We start from the raw sequence: 12,670 nt of genomic DNA on the forward strand, positions 1-12,670 counted from the left end.
CCACATGTGAAAGGGATACAGTGCACTCACTGCCTGTGACACACGACAAATTTGGTGGTATCTTTCACCGAACAAGCCTCCCTTGCCTGCTTGCCTTTCTCAATTCTCTTGCACACTGCTGTGCATATGGCACCCTGACAAGAAAGGCTTGCTTAGATACCACTAAATTTGTCTTGTCTGTCAGGGGTAGTGTAGTCTATTCTTGTGATCATGTGTATATTTGGTCAAATGCACATGCAACAGATTGGCCGGTGCCTCAACACGTACCTAAGACAGCACCATAATTCACTCCCCGGATCAGTATGTTCGTCCCACTTGACCATGCACCGATGGGACTGGGGCTGCGCGCCAGATTTAGACTGTTCATCTGTTTTGTTCAGCTGCGGCAACCAATTGACCAACAACATCGCTGAGGAATGCCACATAAAAAGACTGGGTCACAATCTGTTTACTGAATTGTCCGCAACCTTCGTAGTAACAAATTTGTTTGTTGCAACTAGTTTTAGGCACGTTATTTCTTGTTAAATTTTCTGCTTGACCTATAGAGCAGTTATGCAATCAGTTTTCATAGTTACTTGATTAGTATAATTTTTGTTTTCTGTTTTTCACATGCCAGGTTGCAAGAAGGACCCTTTTTAATTAAAACTGAATTAACTTTTCAATTGCAATTGGGCAGTCTTATCATTGCGTTTAGGATACATATCAGTGTACATACCCGTACTAGATTCGAAACTAATTGTTTCAATACCTCAAAAAGCACGAATATACTGTGTCCATTGTATCTGACAATGACACCGCGACTGTGTTCCAAATACCACAAATTGGCAGTTATCCATCATAGTTTGCGAAAACAACTTAAAACATTATTGTTCCCCATACAATGCATACTTAGATGCATCGTCATGATTGCCCAAGCTCCATGTGAGAAATTAATTATTCGCATATTAAGCATAGTACATACCAACTATGGCTAATAGCGGATGGAATATTAATTTTGTCTACAGCTCAGCAATAGAAGCCAGTAGGTCATTCCCTTCTTTTCAAAAAAATTTTTTTCTATGCATAGTGTGACATCTGTATAGGACTCTTAGCTCATGGGTGTTCCTGCTTGCTTATGTTATAAATGGGAATGTGTTGTCATTGCAAGATGAGATTAATGTGTGACTAGGCTGTTGTCGTTCGGAGATGCTTTTTGTCATCAGCAATGATATTCTACTGCCAGGCACATTGGCCCAGTGCTGATGTCACCGAATCTTGGGAAAGTAAAAATATTCTCAAAAGTGATTCTCAAAAGAACTGCCACTGTTTGGCAGAGTGGTGGGGAGGTGGGGCGTTCTGCCACCTTTCTGTTATAATTTTTTTCTGAAATACTGAAATGAAACTTAGCGCAATGCTACAACTATATAGATATTTGTGGCATGTTTGTGCCTGCTAATACATTATGACTGAATGTTCATTACACCTTTTGAAAATTAATTTCAATTTTATTTTCCAGGCTCCACCGTCGCCGTTACTAGACAGACCAAATGAGGCCAAAAACTAGCCTTTCCTCGCTCCATTCCTGGGAAGTGAAATAGCAGGTGATCATGTAAGAATGAACTTGCAACCATGTGGGCAGTAGCCAAAGCTCCCTACAGTTCATGCTGGTGGTGGAATGATAAGACAAACCGCAAGATTTGTTCACTTATTCACTTAATATTTATTTATTCATATCTCATGAATACTGTGCAGTTTTTTTAGCAAGGAGTCAGGTAAAATAAAGAAATATTGTTGCATCAAAGTAAACGTGATTTGAAAAAGCACAATTCACGTAGCACGAATTCATGGAAACTGTAAATTTTGAAGAAACAGAGCAGTAAGGTTAACAAATCTTATATAACAAAAAATGAGATCACATTTCTGTTGGACCTAATACCATAATTTAATCTGTCAAATTAGAGATACCATATGCTGCTCTAATATACAATCACTAATTTATGAGTAGATGCGCGAAACTCTCAAACTTTGCAACAATTTCATGTAAGCTGTAAATTCATATGTACAGTTTGTTGACTTTAGACATAGCAGATGGAGTCTGCAGAACTATGATATCTCTTTCTGGCACAGAGACGGGGATTAGTAAGCTTCGTGGTGTTATTTTTCTTAAACCTGCCAAATAGTTCTTCCTGCAACAGGTAGAATTCTCAAATGCCGCAAACTTAATTCAAATTAGTGCTGTGGTTGTCTCAAAAGTATTTCTGTATTTTGGATGTATTTGAGTAGGAAAAGTTACAGAATTAACGAACTTGTGCTAGCTCTTTTTTTTATTTACAGTTGTAAACTAAGTCCTTTTCCTTCAAGTTTTGCTATTTTCAGCAAATTTTAATAAAAATTGATGGTGTTAATGTAAAAACTATAATTTAAACATTTTTAAATGTATCAAACCTCAACAAATTTGGTTGCATAGTTGCCGAGAAAAACGATTTTACTGTTCATGTGCATTACATAAAAGCTCCTGAGCTAAATCTCTTTTTTAGTCATTGCGTGTGTCGGTCTGGTTTGTATTTCTCACCCTAATTAGAATATTGGCTCTGATCTCAAAATTGTTTCCGTTACAACGAAATACAAGCTTTTAAACTTTTTACGATATATGCTGTACTGCTCTATGATAACTCCTGTTTGCCACATTTTTGCAGGGCCTACCAGTGATAATTTTACACATAAACGTAGACTAAAATGCTGTGTGGTTTCGGTATATGGTGTACTTATCTGTGAAAGCCATTATTTTCCACATTTTTGCAGCGACTGCCAGTGTTATTTTTGCTCAGACTAAAATGCTGTGTCGTTTCGTCAGGCTGACACAAAATTGCAGTGCACATTCATATCAGTCTATTTTCAGGCTTTAGTATCCAAACATTTAATGTGCACTGCTGGAACAGGCACTCCTTTTGCAGTTTTAATGGTATGGTTTCTTGTCCTAGTCAAGCCTGTTATTGCGAGGTGTCAACTGTAATCAAGTCTGCCACTGATTCTTTTACCTCATGTTTCGTGTGTTTGCACCACCAGCTTGACCTGAGAAGCATGTTGGCAGCTACAGTTTGTGTGTTGCAAGTTCTAGTCTGAAGTGTGTATGTCACATATATGAAGCATGTATCTAGTCTGAAGTGCAATAAACATTTCAAACTGAATACTTTGTGGTTGTAGCACCAATTATTTTGCCACTGCATTTACTGTAGTCCTTATTGTCTACAGTAGAACTTTGGTAAATTGCAAGTACTTTACACACATCGGCCTAGCTTTTATAGGCACTTGCTTGTAGGGACTCGAAAGCAACTGCATAGAAATATTCTATAGAATTTTTGTCTTTAGCATCTCTAAAGCAACGCGATAGAAATATTCTATAGAAATTTGCCTTTAGCAACTCTAAAGCAACTCGATAGAAATATTCTATAGAAATTTGCCTTTAGCATCTCTAAAGAAACTCGATAGAAATATTCTACAGAAATTTGTCTTTAGCATCTCTAAAGGAACTCGATAGAAATATTCTATAGAAATTTGTCTTTAGCATCACTAAAGCAACTCGATAGAAATATTCTATAGAAATTTGTCTTTAGCATCTCTAAAGGAACTCGATAGAAATATTCTATAGAAATTTGTCTTTAGCATCACTAAAGCAACTCGATAGAAATATTCTATAGAAATTTGTCTTTAGCATCTCTAAAGCAACTCGATAGAAATATTCTATAGAAATTTGTCTTTAGCATCTCTAAAGCAACTCGATAGAAATGTTCTATAGAAATGTGTCTTTAGAGTTCCTATAAGAATGCGGTGGCCAAATAACTTTTGAAACTCTATAGGAAAATTCTATAGGCAATCAAAATAAACACAATAGAGTTCTATAGAGAAAGTTCAAAAGACTTTCTAAAAAAACACATTAAAAATTTTTGTAAGGGTAACTTTGGCACAGGCTGTCGACTTCGGAAATGGTGCATGGATTCCAGGCTAGGAGCATCTGGAATGCGCCGTCATCGATGTCTTTCATACTATGGTGAATTCACTCAGTTTCGGGCACGAAGGCGTTGACTCGTTTACAAAGGTCCACGACGTGATCAATGTAGCTCGTGGACGTTTCTGCCGTCTGGTGTGCTCGGGCGCGCAAGCGCTGTTCAGCGCACAGCTTGCGAACAACGGGTCAGCCGAGCACTTAGGTAAAGGTTGTCTTCAAGACTGACCATGTGGGTACTTCACTTTCCTGGTTGTGAAACCAGAGTTGGGCAACACCAGCCCGATGAAAGATGACGTGGGTTAACTTCGCTGGGTCATCCCACTTGTGCGCGCTCACCCGTTCGTATGACGCGAACCAGCCTTCTACGTCTTCGTCGTCTGCAGCGCTGCAGATCTTGGGGTCCCGTTGTCGTGGAAGGCCGGTGCAGGTGACGGACTGTGGTGTCGGCGCCGTTTAGGATGAGCTGTCGGTCATGGCGGGCGGTAGCGTTGTTGATTGCAGCTCCAGGTTTTCAAGCAACGGGGTTTGAATCCCAGCACCTCCACCAATTGAGAAGAATTTTTTTTGCGGGTCCTTATGCAGATGCACAGCGACAGGGAACAGTCACACAGCCCGCAGCACTGTCCAAAAGACACCAGCAATGCACAGCGTGAGCCGGGCTGAGCCGCGCGTTGGCGATGCGGGTGTGCCGCGAGACGTGTCTTCTTCTTCAGAATTTGTTGAGTTCCAAACAAAGTGAAATGGAAAAATCGCATGGAGCCCACTTCACTAAAAAAAAATTGTAGAAGGCTTTATTTACATTAGTTCATACATATACTGCCATTCCCAACTGCACTTCTTGTCAAATGAGAAGCGAAAAGTATATTGTATCTTGTGTAATGTTAAAATGACAGTAATGCTTAATGCAGAGGGTAAGGGTTCGGTCTCCACCGGCAACAATTTATATTTTTGCCCGCTTTCATCCCGCCCTTCCTTATTTTCTACATTTCAATTTCAACCACAGCTGATTACCCCAATGCCTTCCTTGGCTTCATTGTCTCATTACTTTATAGGATTCCCATAACAGAGCCCCTCTGTTTCCCTTCTTCCCTCGTTAAATGAGAGTAACGAAACAAAAGATTGTCGAAATAATAAAGTGCTTCGCCTAAATCGCGAAAAATGTGCAGGCTGCCTGACAGTGAGGCACCTCAATGAATGAAAACTATTGGACAGTAGTTAACTACTCCTAGAGTTTCATTAGACAACTGTTTCTTTCCGTAGCAACCGTGGTTCCCATCACCAAAATTGGAAAGCTCTCCGCTTGCATCTATCTGGCTTTCTCCCTGTAGACTGCAATTATTATTATTTATTTGTTTTGAACACATATATACATATACACAGTTAACAGGAAAGGGAAAGCGAGGAGCAGGCTGGCAACTGCCACCGGAAGGGGCACAACGCCTGCCTACTCTTCTGTAGGGAGGTGACAGCAACACAGAAATGGAAGATAGGAAGGAGGGGAGGAAAAAGGAAAGAGGAAAGGAAGAGCGACAGGACAAATCTAAAGACTAAAGTAGAACTCTGCAGCCGGAATGAAAGTGCCACCGCGTCAAACAGCCTCCACAATTATCAACCACATCCATGGCTAGTTCGCTATGCGGCTAATTTTGTTCTCCACGATGAGACGCCAAGTACAGCTGCACGTAATCGTCGTTTCACCGGTAGTCGGTTCACAATATACACTACAAGGTGTTTGAACCGGCCCCCTCCAATCCTCATAGGAAGAAGCGTTAAGGCACAGTACTGATCACACACAGTAGGGCTGGTCACTGAAGGTCACACTACTACAAAATGATGAATGTTCATGCTACAAACGTGAACCTAAGTTAGTTAACTCTATAAAGGTTAGTAGGGCGCGATGCACAACCACTGGGGTATAAACATTCCTCGAGTGTCACACACCGCAGGCCAAGGAGATGATAGTTTCTCACTAGCGACACGCGCTGCGCACTGAAAGCGGGACACTGAAATATAAGGTGCTGAAGTGTCTCGTAGCAGCCACAAGACGCACACAATGGACTTTCCACACGCCCTTGTCTATGCACGTTCACGCAACCAACCCTCAGCTTGAGCAGTTGTGCTCTAGAGCGACGAGGAAAGCCTCGATCACGAACCCGGGGTGGGAACGTTCCATTTGCGACGCGCTGATCTGGATGGTGCTTGAGTAGGCGGCGACGAATCAGCAGACGAGCGTCATCAAGCTTGCACAAAATTTCTGGGCTGTCACAGTTGTTATGAACGCCACTTAAAGCGAGCCGATCAGCCTCTATACATTTGCGGTGATTACTACTTGTGAAGGTATCCATTGAGCAACGAGAGATACCCCACGTGATGTAATTTTGCTCACAGAGTCAGTAATGCTGCGCACAAGTGGACAATCAAGCTCACTGCGTTGTAACCTGCTAAGGGCAGCACTGGAGTCCGTAAAGATGACAACCTTCGATGTAATTAACTCCTCTTGCACGTATTTCAGTGCAACATTAATCGCTGCTAGTTCCGCAGTTGTTGACGAAGTTGGATGAGGTAGTTGAAAGATACATCGTACTTGAGTTGAAGGGCAGTAAAAAGCTGCAGAGGCGCCTTGACCGTCGTTGTGCACAGATGCATCTGTGAAAACTTGAAGATAATCTAGAAAATTTTCGAACAAGTGAGACTGAGCCAATTGCAATATTACCGAAACAGCCATATCAGACTTTTTGTGCATGTCAGGGATTGTGAGATAAATGGGGAATACGTGTTTCGTGATACCTTTTGGAGGCGGAGATGTATCTGAAGCAGCATGTTCAAAAATGGTAGTGATATCCATAAATAATGCTGCCATTTTTCCCATGCGAGATAACGGGCGGTGAATCAGGCGATCAAGGAGCGATTGACCATTCGATGCGCGGTGCAGACGCTCAATATGATACAGAGCTCTCTGATCTGCTTGGAGCCTCAGGGATAACTGATGCGCTTCAGTAAGTAATGCAATAGATTGCGCCTCACGAGGTAATTCAAGCATTAGTCGAAAGACAACGCGATGATCTCGCTCCAGTTGGGCCATCAAACTAGGTGGTATGTTCAAAATTGGTAATGCGTACAGCATGCCTGAGAGTACACATGACTGGTACACCTGAAGAGCCATTGTTTGGTCGCAATCGGTATCATTATCATTTATATTCAGACAGAAAAGGATGAAACATGCATTGTTACATGCAGAGCTGAGGTGCTTTACAAGATAATGCTCTGATGTGGAAGATGCTATAGTGGTCAGACTGGAACGTGTTCAGACGATACACTGAAAAAACATTGCGCACATGCAGCAGCAGGACCAGCATCTAGTTGATCACTGTGATAGACGTCAGTGCGACTACTTCTGATTATACACAGGTTTTGACGTAGTAGTTCTGCGGAAACCGGCAAGGTGGAGAGAAGTAATGAATAAAGGGAACATCAGACATCCACCCGTTCGTAGCAATTGCTACAAAAGAAACTCATACAGGTTCCTCGAAAGAAAAGCCGCGTAGTTGAAGAAAAATTCCGTCTTGGTCCGGGACTCGAACCCGGGACTACCGCCTTTCCGGGGCAGCCGCTCTACCATCTGAGCTAACCAGGCGGCTAGCAGATGGCAGGGCGAAGTCGAATTTGTCGACAACACGAAGCAAAGCAAGAGTTTGACGTAGTAGTTCTGCGTAAACCGCTATGAGGCTTTTCTTTCGAGGAACCCGTATGGGTTTCCTTTGTAGCAATTGCTACGAACGGGTGGATGTCTGATTTTCCTCTTATTCATACACAGGTTTTTGTTTTAAATTGACGCTTCACCTGATGTTTAAGCAATATAGCAACAGATTGAGCTTCTGTTGGGATAACGAGGAAAGAAAGCATCTAGAGGATGAGTGGCACACATGCACAGTGCTAACGCTGTTTGTTATCATTCTTGCCTATACTCTATCTCCCTAGTTCCTTGGAGCACTGTGGAAGTTTCAAGACCCCTTAGCCAATGCGAAAGCTGAATGCCCCTCGTAGCGTACTCACACATGGTGCATCATCTGCGTACCACCCTGTTGATAGGCATATTTACGCAGCAGATGTTCTGGCATTGTAAAAATAAGGTGCATTTACATGAATGTGACAGTGAGGCTTCACTTCAAGGGAAGCTGAAGACTCTGTCGAATTCAATAAGACGCTTATATACGGATGCGGGCACCTTATAAACCATGTAGGTAAAATTTGGGTTTTTTTTTCAAAAAGGAGCGACGTAATCGTCGGTTGAAATTGCGCTGTAGCTCCACCCCCCGTCGAATGCCGCGCGCTGCTGCTGACGCTGACGGTGCGAGCGGAGACCGGAAACCGCGGTGTTGAGACGTCAACTCTAGTGTTTCGTTCCTTCGCAGCGTCCGCGACCTTGCCTGACCGCGCTTGTTTCTGCGTGCGTGCCATCGTAATCTACTTCGATCGACCCTGCATTCCTTTGTTGGTGCGTCTGCCTGTATGTAGAGTGGTAGTCAACGTGCGTGGTAATCAACGTGAGTGGTAATCAACGTGAGTGGTAGTCAACGTAGTAGGCAACAGATGAAGGTCACTACACGTACTGCATGAACCGGGAAGCTTTTCACGCGTTTAAACCGTCTTTGTAGATTGCCGACAGCTTTGGACAGCGCAGAAATGCCGACAATCACATCCCCGCTTACGTTCCACGAGGAGGCATGCAGGAACACAACACTACAGTTGTTTGACCGGAAACGAGCTCACTAGATCGGCGAAAGATCAGCGAGATCACTAGATCACTTTGCAAAAAACATACTCACCAAAGAGCATTTCCAACAAGAGGAGATCCCAAGACTTTGCTTTCGTTCGCGTCGAAAGCACTGCTCGCACCAGCCTCGTTTGATTCTTCGAGAGGCCGGCTCTTCGCAATCGGCTCGTACATGTAGGGAGTAACGCCGAACTCCTCAGAAAAACGCAGTCTCCCTAAGTTTTCTATTACCGTCTCAGAAAAACAGCACCAAACTACTTGGCACCGCGCTTCATGTGTAGCGTCAGCGGTCGGTTACTAGAGTTGACGTCACGAGGCGCCCGACCAATCACAGGCGGAAACGAGACGCGCGAGCTGGGCGTGTCCGCTGCTGCACTTTTCGTCGAAATAAAATATATTTGCGCTTTCTTTCGCTCAAATTCGATACGATATTCGAATTCGGAGGGTTGAAAACCATTATGTACAGATGTTCACTCATTTTTTTTCTGAAAAATCTTTCAGCTTCCCTTTAATCTATACGCTTTCTCAACAGTTCCTTGCAGCCTCCTTGTCTCGCACGTAGTAAGGGTAAATGTCCTCATAAATGTTCACTCATGCCACATCATCTGTTCAGCAGCTATTTGGCATTTGCTCACCAGTCATCACGTACCATACTAGAACGGAGTAGTAAGTAATGTAGTGTACCATTAGGCTTTCACGACCTTACACATTGTCAACACATCACTAATGCTAATGCTGTGGTGGCGTCTGCTAACTGGAAATCAAACCAGCTTTATGGCTCGGGCACAGCATCTGTAGTCCTAAAAGTGCAAAACAAACAGCCGATTTCCATATCACAAAAAAACAACATCAGCAATGCTTTAATCTTAGCGTGAGATGAGACTACCGTATTTACTTGAATCTAACGCACACCTTCTTTTCGATAAATTTGGTCAAAAAATTGCGTGCGCGTTAGAATCGATACAACCCTGAATCTGCGTTGCCGTATCGCCACAGGCATTCGAAAAATGGCGGCCTCGTATGCGCTTCCAGCCTAGCTGTCATAGCTTCCTCCATGTGCATACCTCCATGCTGTACGTGTAACCAGGCGCTGGTGTAACCTAGTCTACCGCCTGTCTTCCGCGTTTGTAGGTCGCAGGGACGGCTTCTTTCTGCGAGGGGGAGATAACTGTACTATAAAATAAGGAACAGTTGGGCTGTGGCTATGAGAGAGACAACGACGCCGAGAGAGAAAAACCTTGTTTCGGTGCTCGATCGGATATATATATATATATATATATATATATATATATATATATATATATATATATATATATATATATATATATATATATATATATATATGTACACATGTACTGACGCAAGTCTGAAAGGCGTGACTTAAGTCCTCTTGCGTTCCACTGGATGGTTGACGCTGCCTTGACTTCTCGAAGGATGGGCGATGGTTGGCCATCGAGAGATTCGAGAGATTCAATCACTGGGCTTAAGGTGTCCAGTACTTTCAGCGCATTTCGAGGAGACGGGGTTCCAAGGTTCGACAAAATCACTTGAATGGCATCAATGAGGGGACGCAGCATTGAAATAACTTGACGATCTGCTGTGAGCGTGTTATTAGCGGCAAGAGTAGGCCCCCGAGCGCTCTTGACAATCTGTGGTTCTTCGAGAAATTGCTGCCTCGAAAATGCAGGCCATTCTTCTTGAGAAGGATTTCTTTCAGCTGACTTTCTTGTGCTATTCAGCCCCTTTGTGGCCTGACTGGAGAATGTGGAGGCTACAATGGAAGGGCCACTTTTCTTTCGTGTCTCTGCCTTTTTCGAAGAGATTCGGTGATGCCGACGCCAACGCCGAAACGTTTCAGCAGCCTCCCAGTGTGTGGAACTGTCCCGAACCATTTGCTTGAGAACTGCTACATCTTTCTTGATGCGAGGGCAATCCCTAGACGAGGCAGTATCGCAACCATTACAGTTGCTGCACTTTAGGACAGTAGCCCGGCAAGTGTACTCCGCCTGAGGTTCAGCACATCGGAGACACAGTAACGACTTTGGACAGACCCCCTTGACATGTCCAAGCCTAAAGCACTATGGAGTTGAAGAACCTTCTGTATGAATGGTGGAACAGGGCGTCGGAAGTGAGCGACTTTGATGAGAGATGGTATGCAAGTTCCTTTGAAAATCAGTTTGACGCAGCGCGAAGTTCCAAGGCGGCTCACATGCCCTCACTTGCTGGTTTGACGAGGCCAGGCAAGTCCACGGTGGGAACGGCGGCATAAATGTCATAAATTACACCTGCTGTGGATACATCGTCCATCGAGATATAGGAACGCACCCTGGTGCGTCCTAGCTCCGAGATTTGCTCCAGTTTTTCGAGCACACTCCCGTTAGAAACAACGACTGCGAGGACATTCTTGCGCGTATTTATCCGAATGTAGTTAATTTCATTCGGCACGACCCCTTACAAGAAAACCGATAGTTCTTGCCTGTTTAGCAATCGGTGGTTGCTTGAGGGTTCCTCGGGCACGAACACGATGGGGTGAGGCCAGCGTTCAGGCCTTGACTTCAAAGTGGCCGTGCTCGCTTGCGTTGATGTATTCGCGTTGACAAACCTCATTTTGGCCTTCTTTCTAGGGACAGAGATAAAGCTATCATCCAATGAGTGTTCATCCGACACGGAGTACGACTCAGTGTCTTCGGTGTCACTGAGCATGCTTTCTCTCTTCCTCGTGAAGGACGGCCGGGATGACCTCTGGCCAGGAGAGCCTCTGGAAGAGCTCCTGACCTCTGGCCAGGAGAGCCTCCATGGCGACAAGACAGGGAGGCGAGGCACCAGGAAATTCCAAAGATTTCGCCAGAAACCAGAGAACACCGATAGAAGCAATCTACCAAGAAACTTCGTCGTGGTCCATCGTAACTACCCCGGTAAAGGTGCAATATTGAAGCGACTATGAACTCTAGTGTTAGTCAATATAAGTGATCCTCAGTCGGCATGTGAGTGAGTATCGGCGACTGTGAGTGCCCATGAGTGTGAGCGAGTACGTAGCCTGCGAAAACACTTGTTAGTGCTTACACTCTCGCTCTGCCGGCCTATAAGGTCGTATACGCCCTTTCTACTACGTCCACGTGTGCCGCCTTTAATGTCAGGCCACACTCTCACCACATGGTGAAGACGACGCATTGCCAAACACCATCACTGGGAATCGAACTGATGACCTTGCGCCAAGGCGATGTTTCGCGTACAGACGCTCTAAACGCTGCGCTCTCGCGTAGCTTCGGCCCCTCGGAGTAGTGGCGTCCTTGCGTTTATCTCGGAGGCCACAGAGCAGGTGCTACTGTAGCGTACAAGACGGTATGGTGCGCATCGCAACGAAGAATTCATGCGGGAGAAGATGGCGGAGTTCACTGTGATAACTTGAGGATATTACAATGAGTGAGTTGAAAGCTGTCGGAATCCTTCAAGGTTGTTATATCTTATTTTCTTGTTTTGCTTAAGCCATCTAAAAGCTTCCTAGTCACCATCATCTGTACGAGCTTTTGAAAATTTTGTCAGTTTTTTAATTCAACCCCTTCAGCAAGTCCGTGATTTGCTCATATAACGAAGTATGGGTTTTTGTTTTTGGGGCTTGTGATAAAAAAAAGATGACGCCACCGGTGCAAGAACTCATTGCAAAATAGAGCCACTCAGTGCATTATCATATCATATTATTTGTACAAGCAGCCCTTGCTATGCTGGCGGTAGCTCATGGTCAAATTTGGATTTCGTCCGTCTGCAGAATTGAATTCGAGGGTCATGCCCGCGCAAGTAGCGACGTACAAGCAGTGGCTGCCGTGCATTTCTGGCCTGAGAGGAAAAGCGAAACTATATAACAAAAAGCGACAACGAACTTGACAGTGACGTCACTGCGCGAGGAGCGGCGC

This window comes from Dermacentor albipictus, unplaced genomic scaffold (assembly GCF_038994185.2).
Source record: "Dermacentor albipictus isolate Rhodes 1998 colony unplaced genomic scaffold, USDA_Dalb.pri_finalv2 scaffold_12, whole genome shotgun sequence".
Classification (NCBI taxonomy): domain Eukaryota; kingdom Metazoa; phylum Arthropoda; class Arachnida; order Ixodida; family Ixodidae; genus Dermacentor; species Dermacentor albipictus.